Consider the following 15,069-nt stretch of genomic DNA (forward strand, 5'->3'; position numbering starts at 1 on the left):
GACAGAGAGAACCCTTTACTGACTTTTTGCAAAGATTAATTAAGGCTCTGGAAAAAGGGGTAAACGACCCAGAAGCTAAACAAATAATTCTTGAATCTCTGGCTTTTGAAAATGCAAATTTAGAATGCAAAAAGATAATTGGACCTTTAAGGTCTAGATCAGCACCTATGGATGAATGGATTCAGCATATGATGAATGTTGGGACATTTAGCTATAATGATGAATCTTGGGTAGGAAAAGCAATTTCCAAAGCAATGAGGAGACATAAAACTGCCAGGTGTTTTAATTGTGATAAATTAGGTCATCTGAAAAGGGATTGCAGGCAAAGAATTTCTAGGAATATGATCTCCTCTGGAAATGACAAAAATAGGAGACCTCAGCCTTAAGGTATATATAGGAGGTGTGGCAAAGGCTGACAATTTTCCAATGAATGCAGGTCAACAACAGACAAACAAGGCAACCCAATACCATCGGGAAACCCCTAGAGGGGCCTCTTGCAGGCCCCCAAGCCAAAAGTGGCCCAGTCATTCCCAGTTACAGTGGAGAACGTGTCTCACCAAGAAAATTAAAAACTCCAGTGTCTGTTCTAAAAAGTAATACTGCTCTAAATCATGAGTGACATGTGGAGGATGAGTCAAAAAATCCAGTAGGACAGAGTAAATGTTTATTTTGGCAGACTTCAATTAATAATCAAAGACCAAATCTAAGAGTCTGTATTAATGGCATTTTTATTGAAGGCTATTAGACACAGGTGCCGGTGTAAGTATCATTACTCCAGAATCTTGGCATCCGAAGATGCCTCTTGGCCTCTTCAAGAGGTAGATGTTCAGTTCCTGGGAATTGGAACCCAATCTTGTGTAAAACAAAGCACAAGATGGGTTGAATGCATAGGGCCTGAGGGGCAAATAGGAAGACTAAGGCAATGTATAGCCAATATTGCAATAAATTTGTGGGGTCATGACCTGCTACAGCAATGGAATACCCACATTAACATTCCTGTAGTTCCAGGACTTATAATTCTTGGAAGGATATAATGAGGTATTATGGAAAAAGGTCACCAGCCATTCAGGCTGTACAAGAACAAATAACAAACCTTTAGAGGTAACAACAACCCTACCATTAAAATGGCTAACTGAGAAGCCAATATGAATCAAGCAGTGGCCTCTAGCTGAAGATAAATTACAGGCTTTGGAACTGCTGGTAAAAGAGCAACTAGATGCTCATCATATTGAAGAATGAATCAGGCCTTGGAATTCTCTTGTCTTTTTTTGTAAAAAAGAAATCTGGTAAATGGATAATGGTGACAAATCTAAGAGTTGTCAACAAGGTAATTCAACCTATGGGTCCACTACAATCTGGAATTTCTTTGCATTCTCTATTTCCAAAAGGATGTCCTCTTATAGCTATTGAATTGAAAGATTGTTTTTTCACTATACCTTTACAAGAAAAGGATAGAGAAAAATTTACCTTCACCGTGTCTACTTATAATAATTCTTAGCCTACTAGGAGATATCAATGGACTGTCCTCCTACAGGAGATGCTCAAGAGTCCCACACTGTGCCAATATTTTGTAAGTCAGCCATTGGAAGTAATTCATAAGTAATTTCCCAAGTCCATAATTTATCATTACATGGATGACATTTGTTATCTGATTCAAATAAAGATACTTTAGAAAGGATGTTTGAATAAGTAAAGAATGTATTGCCTAAATGGGGATTACAATTGCTCCAGAAAAGATGCAAAGAGGAGATTCTGTTAACTACCTAGTTTACAGAATAGATTTACAGAAAATTAGGACACAAAAGGCACAGACTAGGAGAGACCAGTTATGAACTCTTAATGATTTTCAAAGGTTGTTAGGAGACATTTCCAGACTATGACCAACTGTTGGGATAACACCTCATCTAATAGTTAATTTAAACAAAACCTTAGATGGTGATAAAGATTTAAGTAGTCCCAGAATATTAACAGCTGAAGCAGAAAATGAACTGAAAATGGTTGAGGAAAAATTACAGGAGGCACATGTAGATAGGATGAACCCAAGTCTTAGTTGCATCCTAGTCATATTGCCTTCCAGAATTTAACCTACAGGGATTGTAATGCAGAGGAAAGACATTATTTTAGAATGGATATTTATACCTCATAAACCAAGTAAAAAATTAAAAACTTATATGGAAAAAGTCTCTCTAATAATTATAAAATGTAAACTGAGACTTCGTCAACTAGCTGGTATAGATCCAGCAGAAATTTTAGTGCCTTTTAGTAGTGAGGAAATAAAAAAGTTTTGGAAAGACAATGGATCATGGCAAAGAGCTTGTGCTATTTTTTTGGGAGAAATTAATAGCAACTATCCAAAAAGTGATAGACTTAACCACATAAAAAGAACTTCTCTGGTTCTTCCTCATAGTATATGTGATGTACCAATAACTGGAGACCGTATATTTTATACTAATGCTAATAAATCAGGGAAGGCTGGTTACAAATCAGATGAATTGAGTAAGGTGGAACAAAGCCCTTATAATTCTGTCCAGAAGGCAGAATTATATGCCATTCTTTTGGTGCTAAGGAATTTAAGAAAAAAAACCTCTTAATATAGTTACAGATTCACAATATGCAGAAAGAGTTATCCTGCCTATTCAAACTGCTAAATTTATACAAGATGGCACAGAATTGACTTCATTGTTTATCCATGTACAAGGCATAATCAGGAATAGCCTTTGACTGATGTACATAACACACATCCGTTCCCATATGGGTCTGCCTGGTCCTCTAGCACAAGGTAATGCTGAAATTGATCAATTATTGATTGGAAGCATGTTGCAGGTCTCAGAATTTCCAAAAAAAAATCACGTTAATAGTAAAGGCTTAAAGAAAGATTTTTCCTTTACATGGCAACAAACTAAGGAGATTATAATGAGATGTCCTACTTGTTCTTTCTATAATCAAACACCATTGCCTGAAGGGCGTAACCCAAAGGGTACTGAAAGGAATGAAATTTGGCGGGTGGACATGTTCCACTTTATGGAATTTGGTAAAATAAAATATGTACACCACACCGTAGAAACACATTCAGGTTTTCAATGGGCAACTGCCCTGATCTCAGATAAGCCTGATTCGGTGATCACACATTTATTGGAAGTTATACTGATCATGGGTATACCTGCACAAATAAAGACAGACAATAGTTCAGCATATTTACCTAAGAAAATGAAATGCTTTTGTGATTATTTTAATATAAAACACATTACAGGTATACCAAATAATCCTACAAGTCAGGCAGTTATAGAAAGATCAAATCATACTATAAAGAATATGCTGAACAAACAGAAAGGGATGGAAAATACCCCGAGAAAAATTAACCATGATGATGGAGGAGGGTTATCTGTCTATTGTGTTATTTTCATTGGTCAATAAAGAGACTGCCTTGGCCCCTTGATAGGACAGAAAATTAGGTAGGCGGAGTAAACAGAATAGAATGCTGGGAAGAGAGCAATGAGCCAGAAGCCATGGAGCCAGCCACCAGGTCAAACATGCTGAATCTTTTCCGGTAAGCTACCACCTCGTGGTGCTACAGATTATTAGAAATGAGTTAATATCAAGATATGAGAGTTAGTCAGTAACTAACTCTCTAGAGATAATGGGCCAGGCAGTGCTTAAATGAATGCAATTTGTGTGTTGTTATTTCCGGGGCTAAGCTAGCTGTGCAGGAGCCGGGTGAGGCGAAAAGCAGGCCTGCCCACAGCTCATACTACACCATGAATTTTCTTAACGCTAATGAGAAAGGAACAACAGAGGAAGAAAGACATTGGATAATGGAAAAGTCTGCTGAACTAAATCAACCGGTTTATTTCAAAGATGTGCTGACCTCTCAATGGAAGCCAGGAGATATGTTACATTGGGGAAGGGGTTTTGCTCTTGTTTCCATAGGAGAAAAAAATTGTGGATATCATCAAAATTAATAAAGGTTAGATTTGAACAGGAGAAACCTCTTGGAAAGGAGATACGATAGCTCATCTACAATGATGATAATCATACAGGTGGTAAGAAAAACATATATAATGGGAGCAGGGGTCTGTTCTTACCTCTTCAGGAAAACACTCATCTTTGAAAAATTCAAGGGACCCTGGATGTTTGAATACTGACAGATGGAAAAATAACTACCCAATAGGGATTATCAGGAAAACTGAATAGGTTCTCTAAGTAAGAGATACTAAATCACATTTCTAAATTTATAGATCTGATTTTGGAGTTGAACTCTAGCTCAGTCACTCTCTAATTCCAAGCCTGTTGTTAAGAGAAAAATCCAGAGTTTCTGTCTCATGTCAAGAGCATGATATGGGACAGAAAGTAAAATGAGTTTAGAAAACATCTTTGCTTTTCTTCATATCTATCATACCTTTCATTGAATATTTCTATCATGTCTTTCATTAAATATATGTATGTTTGTATATGTCTATATGATTAATGTTTAAGTTTTCCACAAGGAACAATGAGTTTTTCCTGCAGTGACATTTGAAGTTTCCAGGAAGAAGATGGGGCCAATAACAGGAACTCCACCTGATTGATATGATGTCATGATACTGATGACGCTACTACAAGATCTGTTTTGAGTACCAACTGCACAAGATGGTTCCAAATTGGTTAGCTGAAATGGTGCATATCTTGTACAACATACTGGCCAGACCTCCACAAAATACTCAGAAACTAATTGCAATTTTAAAAGACATTGATCTTGAAATCTAACCATCATTTTACTTTCACGGGATCCCCCAGAAAGAACATCACCCCATGACAGCTGGAAGCAATTCTAGTGCACGACATCCTCTTTCCCAGAAAAGTATATTCTTGGGTTTAGGAACATTATTTTTGGGTTGATTATAATTAATATATGGTTGAGGATTGGGGGAGGAATTTTAAAAGCTTAGGGCTCTTTTTGAAAAAAAAAAAAACGATAATTGGATGATGGGATAAAAGATTGGTACTTGTGAGTTATTGTTTTTAGAAAAATATATTGGTATTGATTCTTGTATATTGATAAAAAGTTAAATTATATTGACTATTGTATGCATGCATATTTATACCTCTGTTTAAAATATTTTTATGTATATATATATTATTGATACATGTATATTTACTTATTGCAGTACATTTCTACCTCTGATTAAGATATTTATATAATGTTTATGTATTGATATATATATATATATTTACCATATTACAATGTATACTTGTACATTGTTTATATTTGGAGGTTATATCATCCTCATTTATTACACAGTTGTTTATTGTCTTAGTCTTTTAGTTAGGTAGGTATTGAGAATTATATATATGAATAGTCATCTATGTTTGTCATTTATAATTAGACTAATCAGGTTCTTTAGATACATAGAGATTATATTCAGTATGGATAGATAATCTTCAACCTCTTCAAAGAGGTTGTAGAAAATGGCTTTTAATCTAACTCAGAGTTTTGTAGTAGTGAGACACTATCACTCCTGGCAACACCGATCTATTCCCAAAAGAATGTTGAGCACCAAAGACACTCAACCTGGAGACTTTCTTCTTGGGAGAACTGGCCTTTGTGTAAAGAAATGCCCATGCCTCAACTACTGACAGAGAACTCTCTTATTTAAACAAAAGGGAGAGGTGCTGTGGGAGCTCCATCCACTCCTTCAGCCAATAGCTGCTGAGATACCAGCCTATTGGGGCATGGTCTCTCTCTTTAAAAAAGCAGCGGCTGCCCTTCATTCTTTCTCTGGCTTCTGGCTCTCCTTCCAGCTCCTAGACTCCTTTCCTGATTACGTAGGAGCTGTTGTCTGGGATGGTGATCTGTAAGTTTTTGTCCTTTGAATAAATAACCATTCTATTAACCATAATTTCAAACTGGTGTGGGATTGTTTGTGACTTATGCCTTCAGGTATGGAAAATACCCCCAGAAATAGATTGCATAATGCTTTATTAACCTTGAATTTTCTTAATGCTAATGAGAAAAAAAGCAGCAACTGAGATGCATTGGGTAATGGAATAAACTTCTGAACTGAGTCAAGCAGTATATTTCAAGAATGTTTTGACCTTACAATGGAAACCAGGAGATGTATTATGTTGGAGAATGGGTTTTGTACTTGTTTCCTCAGCAGAAGAAAAATTATGGATGCCATCAAAATTAAGAAAGATATGCTTTCAAAAGGAGAAAACTCTTGAACAAAAGAAATAATACCACATCTACAGCAGTACTATCATACAGATGGTAATTAAAGCTCATAAGAGTTAGGGCAGGGTTCTGCTCCTATCTTTACAGTAAAATATACATCATCAAAAATTCAAGAGACCTTGGATGTTTGAATTCTGACAGAAGAAAAACTAACTGTCCACTAAGGAATATCTAGAAAATATAATATGGTTTATGAACCCACATACTGTTTATATTTACATTTACACACACACACACACACACACACATCATTATGAAATGACATCATTATGCAGACAGTACTTCTATAAGACTGCTTGTTTTGGGTACCAGATGCTGAAATGGTGCACCTTCTCATATTCTGGCCAGAACTCTAAATAAGAACTTAGAAAAACAAAACAAAACAAAACAAAACAAAACCTATTGACTGCTCAGAAATTGTTTGCAACTGTACTAGACAGTAATTTTGAAACTTAACCACCATTTAATTTTTGCAGGATCCCACTAAGAGACCACCACCCCCATGACAGTGGGAAGCAATTCTAAAAGATGATGTCCCTATCCCCAAAAAAGGTTTTCAATAGGGTTGGAACACTGTTTAGGACTTGTTGATTATTACTTGTACTAGATAGAGGGTTGGGGTGAAAACTATGTTTAAAAAGGGGGAGATAGTAAAAGTGGGTAATAGAGTGAATAGTTTTTAGTTATTATAAATGGCTAATTTACATTGGTATAGTTTTTGTATATTGATACAAGTTCAAATTATATCTGTTACATTTGTACACTAATGAAAAGTTATTTTGTCAGATTGTATATATACATCTACCTAGATTTAGGAAATTTTGTATATTAATATATCTTTTAGGATATATTTTCATATTGCATTTTATACTACTCCTACCTCTGATCAAAATACTTATAGATTGTTTACATTTTGAGACCACTGTTCTCTGCTGCACATTTATTTACAGATTATTTAATATTCTGACATGAAGTTTTACTCTAAGTTTTATAGGTATTATTAGCATAGGTCAATAGTTGTTCATATTATTATACATACAGTCAGATCAATTGGGTTCTATAGATATATAGAGATATTATACTGTTTAGATAGGGAATTTTCAACCTCTTCAAGGATCAATAGAACATGGCATTTAAATAACTTAGGGTTTTGTTGACATGAGACATGACTGCTTCTGACAGCACCAATCTATTCCCAAGAGAATGTTGAGCACTAAAGACACTCTACTTGGAGCTTGCTTTCTTCTTAGCAAAACTGGCCATTGAGTAAGAAACTGACAATACCTCAAGCACTGACAAGTTACCTGATATCTGTAAATGGATAAGCAGGACTGCCAAATCTTGGCAAGACAGAATAAGATGGTTTTAAAAAATTTCCTGCCTCTGAAAATAGTTTGTCAATTATGCTAGGCCATAGCTAGGGTTGGTTGCTTCAGCGTTGCAAAATGAGACTTTGGGTGATTGCTTAGGTAGCTAATTGTGTCTGACATATATTGCTAATTTTGAAAGCTACTTGATTGTACTTCCTGCTGGCTCAAGTAATATTATCTCCCTTCAATAGGGTTATTATCTCAGGCCTTCAATAGTGTTGAATATTAGATAGTTGTAGTTACAATCCTCTTATGTCTTCCCAAGCCATTTCCAATACAAGATTTAGACTCCTTAGGATAGAATGTTTATTAAAACATTTAGCATATGTTCTGTGCTTAATATTGTTTATGCTGATTGTAATTCTAGTCTTATACTTATATCTGTTCCTATTGTATATTGTTTTGTATTGGGTTTGAAACTCTCCTACTTAAAAAAATATGGGGTGTTGCTGAAGGAGTTCCTTCTGCTCCTTCAGCCAGTAGCCTTTAAGATATCAGCCTACTTGGGCATCATCTCTTTTGCCTTAAAAATCAGCAGTAGTCATGCGTGCTCTCTCTCTCTCTCTTGGATCTGGCTTCTGGCTATTAGACTTGGTTCCTGATCGTGCAGAGGGCTGTTATCTGGGATGGTAATCTGTAAGTTTTTCCCCTTAAATAAATAACCTTTTATTAATCATAATTCCAAACTGGTGTGGGATTGTTTTGTGACTTATGCCTTCACACCCAGGAGTGCAAACATGTATAGCTACTTTTGAATTCAATATGGAGATTTTTCAGAAAATTGGGAATACATCTGTCTCAAGACTCAGACATACCACTCTTGTGCATACACCCAAAGGATGTTGAATCATAACACAGGAATATCTGCTCAGTTATGTTCATACAGCTTTATTTGTAATGGTCATAAACTGAAAAAAAACTTAGATGTCTGTCAACCAAAGAATGGATAAAGAATATAATGTATACTCACACAATAGTGTGCTCCTCAGCTGTTAAAAGCAATGAGATGACATTTGAAGGAAAACGTATGGAACTAAAAAAGATCATCATGAGTAAGATAGTCCAAACCCAGAAATACAAAGATGGTATATATTTACTTATAGGTCAACATTAGACATAAACTGAAAGATATTCAGGTTACAATCCTAAAACCAAAGTGGCTAAGTTGTGAGGTGGGCTCAAGGCTGGATACATGAATCTCATTATGAAAGGGAAATAAAATAGACATGACTTGCAGAGAGAGAAGAAGGGTCTGGATGAGGGGGATGAGCATGTGTTCAGGAGCAATCAGGTGGGAGAATGATGAAGTGAGAGAGAACTGGGAAAGACATTTAGAATCAGGAGCATTTCTGGAATGCACTAGAAAACTAGTGTAATTGAAACTTCCAGGAATCTATGAGGGTGACCCTATATAAAACTCCTAGCAATGTGGGATAAGGAGCCTAAATTGTCCATCTCCTTTAACAAGACAAGACATAGAGTGGAGAGATCGGGATCTAAACCTAGCCACATAAGCTACAATTTTTCCTGCCTGCAGGATATGCAGGTGTAAAGTTGACACAAAAATTATGGGAGAGGGCAACCAATGACTGATCCAGCTTGAGACCCAAACCATGAGAGGGAACACACCCCTAACACTTCCTAGAGGGCCAAGATACAGAAGCTGGACAGCCAAGAGATCTAGGATAGAAACAAAAAAAACCCAAGAATTCAACAAAATGTTTCCTAAAGATATTCTGAAATACTCAGAAATTTCTGAGTGCAGTTGCCATCAGAGGGTCTTCACTCAGTAACAGCTGGAAACAGATGGAAAGATCCACAGTTGAACCTTAGAGAGACCTTAGAAAATCATGTGAAAGTGGGATAGGAATATATTGTTGGAGTCAGAAGGTTCAAGGGAACCACAAAAAACACCCACATAATCAACTAACCTGGGTTCATAGATGCTCACACAAACTAAACAACCAACCACACACACCTGATTGAAGAAAATTGGGAAGTAGCCTGTAATACATGGGCACAGGAGACCACTTCCTGCATTTAACCTCAGTAGCACAGACAATAAGAGCAACAATGAATAAATGGGACCGTCTGAAACTGAGAAGCTTCTGTAAAGCAAAGGACACAGTCATTAAGATAAAAAGGGAACCTACTGAATTGGAGAAAATCTTCACCAACCCCACATCATACAAAGGCCTGATCTCCAAAATATATAAATAATTAAGAAACTAGACATTAAAATTATAAATAATCCAATTCAAAAATGGGACACAGTACTCAACAGAGAATTCTCAACAGAAGAAATTCAAATGGCCAAAAGATACTTAAGGATGTGTTCAACTTTCTTAACTACCAGGGAAATGCAAATCAAAACAACTTTGAGATAACATCTTACACCTGTCAGAATGGCTAAGATCAAAAACACCAATAATATCCTATGCTGGATAGGATGTGGAAAAAGGGGAACACTTATCCATTGTTGGTGGGAATCCAAATTGTGCAACCACGTTAAACATCACTGTGGTGGTTTCTCAGAAAATTAAGAGTCAACCTAATTCAGGATTCAGCAATATCACTCTTGGGAATATACCCAAGAGAAGCCCTATCATACTACAAAAGCCTTTGTTCAACTATGTTCACAGCAGCATTATTTGTAGTAGCCACAACCTGGAAACAACCTAGATGTCCCTCAATGTAAGAATGGATAAAGAAAGTGTGGCACATCTACACATTAGAGTATTATTCAGCAGTAAAAAAAAATGACATCTTCAATTTTGCATGAAAATAGATGGAAGTAGAAAACACTAGCCTGAGTGAGATAACCTAGACCTAAAAAGATGAATATGGTATGTACTCAATCATTAGTGGACTCTATCTATAAGCAAAGGACAATGAGCCTATAGTTCGTGATCCTAGAGAACCTAAATAATAAGGTGAACCCAAACAAAATCATATGCAGATCCTCTTGCAAATTGGAAGCTGACAAGATCGCTAGGCAAAAGTTTGGAGCATGGGGGTGGGGGTGGGGTGGGTTAAGTGGCTAGTGGGAGAAAGAAGGGAAAAGGGGAGGGTTGGGGAGAGCTTGTAGGAGTGGGATGGTTGAGATGGAGGAAGGACTGATATGGGAGTAGGGAAGAAGATATCTTAATCAAGGGAGGCATTGTGGGATTGGCAAGAGGCTGGACTCTAGAGAAGGTCCCAGATGTCCACAGGGATGTCCCCAGCTAGGTCCCTGGGCAGTGGAGGAGAGGGTACCTGAACTGGCCTTGTCCCGTAGTAAGACTGACGACTATCTTGAATATCACCATAGAACATCTGTTCTATGACAGATGGAGATAGAGACAGAGTCCCACATGGGAATACTGGAATGAGCTCCCAAGGTCCAGTTGAAGAGCAGAAAGGAGGGAGAATAGACCAAGGAAATCAGAACCACGAAGGAATGATCCACCCACTGTGACAGTGTTCCAGGACTAATGGGTGCTCACTAAAGCCAGCTAGAATGGAACTTAATGGGCATGGGATCAAACTGAACCCTCTCAATGTGGCTGACAATAGGGGCAGACTGAGAAGACAATGATAATGGCACTGGGATTTGTCTCTATGTCATGTCCTGACTCTTTGAGATCCTTGTCTATTTGGATGTACATCTTCCTAGGTCTGGATGGAGGGGGGAGGGCCTTAGACTTTCCACAGGGCAGGGTACCCTGCTCTCTATTCGACTGGAGGGGGAGGGGAGTACGGTGAGTGGGGAGTAGGAGGGAAATGGGTGGAGGGTAGGAAGCAGAAATTTTGATTCCTAGTATTAATAAAATAATAACAAATAAATAAATAAAATTTAAAAAATACTTTTTTTATATTTTATTTCCCATTATTTAAAATATTTTTATATTTAAATATATTTTGATGACATTATTCCCTCTCCCCTGTTCTTTCAGATCCTATCCCTTTCCCTACCCACCCACATTAAGTACTTTCTCAAGAAAACAGTAAAATATAGCAAAACCAACAAAATAAAATAAAACCACACGTCAAAAGAAAAAAAGAACAAAACAAAACAAAAAAACACTTACCTAAATAAATACTGCCTGGGAGATGGAAAACAATTTTTTTCATGGGAGTGTTACTGTATATATCAAACACTGTAGGACAGACCTCATGTTCAGGAGTACTTGACCAACATATAATAGACTCCACATTTTGTTTTGTTTGTGTGCTTTTATTTGGTTACAGTAAGACTTTTTTTATTTGTTTGCATATAGCTAGTTTCTAATCTATCTTTCCATGTTCAGTATGTATTGCTCCCTTAATCCTATTTTCATCTAATGAATCATAACTATATTAAATTATCCTGTTAATTTGTCCTTATATCTGGAAATTGCTCACATTTATTCATATGAAAAATCCTAAACCATTATTTTAACATTTGTTTCCCTTTCTCTGTTCTACCTTAGGTAATTGTAGTATGTGCACTATTTTTTTCTTCTCCAATCCATGTTTTTTTCTTTCATTCATGCTTTCTATATAATAATATTTGTAGTATTTGATTTGTCCCTCAGAGACACTTTTCAGTTCAGAGATTATCTGTTGAGTTCTGTCAGATATTTTTATATTGAAACTTTTATAATGAGTCAAAAATTTGTCAGTGGCATAAAAACAGTAGAAACAAAACAAACATGGGTTTTATATTTATAATATGGGTAAAATATAAAATATATAAATACTATTACATGGTCCTTTACCATGTAAATGTGGGTTTTTATTAGGGTTCTTGAATTTATAACACATTTTATCAAAATTAAAAATATCCATTAAATTGTAGCCTTATTTAATAAATGTATATACAGATACTGAGAATTATCTCATGGGCTAGTCACCTGTTTTCATAGTTTTTATGGGAAGTGTTAATCTTTGAGAATACTAATGATGTTGCAAATCCCCAAACCAGCTATCACTAGTAGTAAGTGACATTTCTTATATGTTATTTTGCTATTTCAATTTATTTTTTCTTTTATGAACTCTCTTGTTCTTTGTGATTCTATTTTGCTATTACTTTTCATACATGAGCACTTCTATATGTTTAAAAGGTCATCACTCATAATATTCCTAATAATTTTATTTTAAAAATATTAAATAGCAAATTAAAATTAAAGTTTTAAGTATTTGAGGCAAAACTTGAAATCGTGTTATAAATTGAGAGGACATATTTTTTTTCTAAACTATTAGCAGTAAGGAGTTCATCAGGAGAGGTTGTGAGCTATTATATGGGTGCTTCAACCAAAACCAAGTTCTGTGAAATAGTAGCATGTAGTGTTAATGACTGAGCCATTTTATATCAAATAGCATCAATTTTAAACTAATCTCCAAAAGTGACATAGTAACAAAACATTTTAGTTAAACTATGTTTTATGTAACTTTAAAACAAATATGGGAGTTGAATCTCTATATGTTTACAGTTAATATTAATATGATATATATGTATATATGCATAGACATGTAAATAATGTCCATAACGAATAATGTCAGGACATACAATGATACACACATTTTATTAAGAGTTATATTATTCTTTTCCTTATAGATTCATGATGAGGGATTCCCCTCTGAATGTTGTGAATACCACTAGTTAATAAAGAATCTGCTGTGCGGACTACTTTAGTACAGAATAGGGCATGGTTAGAATTTCAAGCAGATAGAAGATGCGAAAGTAGGTGGAGAATGATAACACAGCAGGTAGCCACTGCAGAAGACAGACAGGCTGGAACCTTGCTGGTAAAACTCGGGCATTGTGGTAAAATATAAAATAATAGAAATGGGGTGATTTAAGATGTAAGAGCTTGTAAGAAGTACCTTTAGTTATTAGCCAAATAGTATCAATTTTTAATTTTTTTTAAAATTAATTAATTAATGTATTTATTTACTAAAATTTCCACCTCCTCCCCACCTCCCTTTTCCCTCCCCCTCCTCACATGCCCCTCCCTCTCTAGTCCTAAGTGCAGTCAGGGTTCCTTGCCTGGTGGGAAGTCCAAGGTCCTCCCTCCTCCATTCAGGTCTGTAAAGGTGAGCATCCTAACAAACCAGGCTCACTCAAAGTCAGTTCATGCAGTAGAATCAAAACTCAGTGCCATTGTCCTTGGCTTCTCAGTCAGCCTTCAGTGCCAGCCCCATTCAGAGTGCCTGGTTTGATCACATGCTCCATCAATACCAGTCCAGCTTTCCTTGGTAAGCTCCCATTAGATCAGTTCCACCATCTCAGTGGGTGGACTCACACCTTGCGGTCCTGACTTCCTTGCTCATTTTCTCCCTCCTTCTGCTCCTCATTTGGATCTAGGGAGCTCAGTCCAGTGCTCCAGTGTGGGTCTCTGTCTCTATCTTCATCCTTCGCCAGATGAAGGTTCTATGGTAATATGCAAGATATTCATCAGTGTGGCTATGGGACTAGGCCAGTTCAATTACTCTTTCCTCTGCTGCCCAAGGAAAAATCTGGGGACCTCTCCTTGTACCTGGGAAACCCTCTAGAGTCAAGTCTCTTGCAAACACTAAAAGTGCTCCCTTAATTAAGATATTTACTTTCATGCTCCCATATCCACCCATCCTCCATCCCACGCAACCCATTCCCCCAAACTCTCCCAAATCCTCCCCTTCTCCCTTCTCATTACCCATCACCAATTACATGCACCCCCCACCCCCGTGCACCCAACTTTTGCCTGGCAATCTTGTCTACTTCCAATATCCAGGAGGATAACAATATGATTTTCTTTGAGTTCACCTTCTTATTTAGCTTCTCTAAGATCACGAATTATAGGCTCAATGTCCTTTAATTATGGCTAGAATCCACTTATGAGTGAGGACATACCACATTCCTCTTTTTGGGTCTTGGTTGCCTCATTTAGGAAAAGCATTTTCTATTTCCATCCATTTGCATGCAAAATTCAAGATGTCATTGTTTTTTACCGCTGAGTGAAACTCTAATGTGTTTATGTTCCACACGTTCTTTAACCATTCTTATATTGAGGGGCACCTAGGTTGTTTCCAGCTTCTGGCTATTACAAATAATGCTGCTATGAGCACAGTTGAACAAATGCTTTTGAAGTATGATAGGGCATCTCTTGGGTATATTCCCAAGAGTAGAATTGCTGGGTCCTGAGGTAGGTAGACTCTTAGTTTCCTGAGAAACCGCCACACTGATTTCCACAGTGGCTGCACAAATTTGCATTCCCATCAACAATGGATGATTGTTCCCCTTATTCCACATCCTCTCTAGCATAGGCTATCATTGGTGTTTTTGATTTTAGATATTCTGACTGGTGTAAGATGGGATCTCAAAGTTGTTTTGATTTGCATTTCCCTGATCGCTAAGGAGGTTGAGCATGACCTTAAGTGTCTTTTGACCATTTGAACTTCTTTTGTTGAGAATTCTCTGTTCAGTTCAGTACCCCATTTTTTAAATGGGTTAATTAGAGTTTTAATGTCTAGTTTCTTGAGTTCTTT

This window comes from Myodes glareolus, chromosome X (assembly GCF_982192425.1).
Source record: "Myodes glareolus chromosome X, mMyoGla1.1, whole genome shotgun sequence".
Lineage (NCBI taxonomy): Eukaryota > Metazoa > Chordata > Mammalia > Rodentia > Cricetidae > Myodes > Myodes glareolus.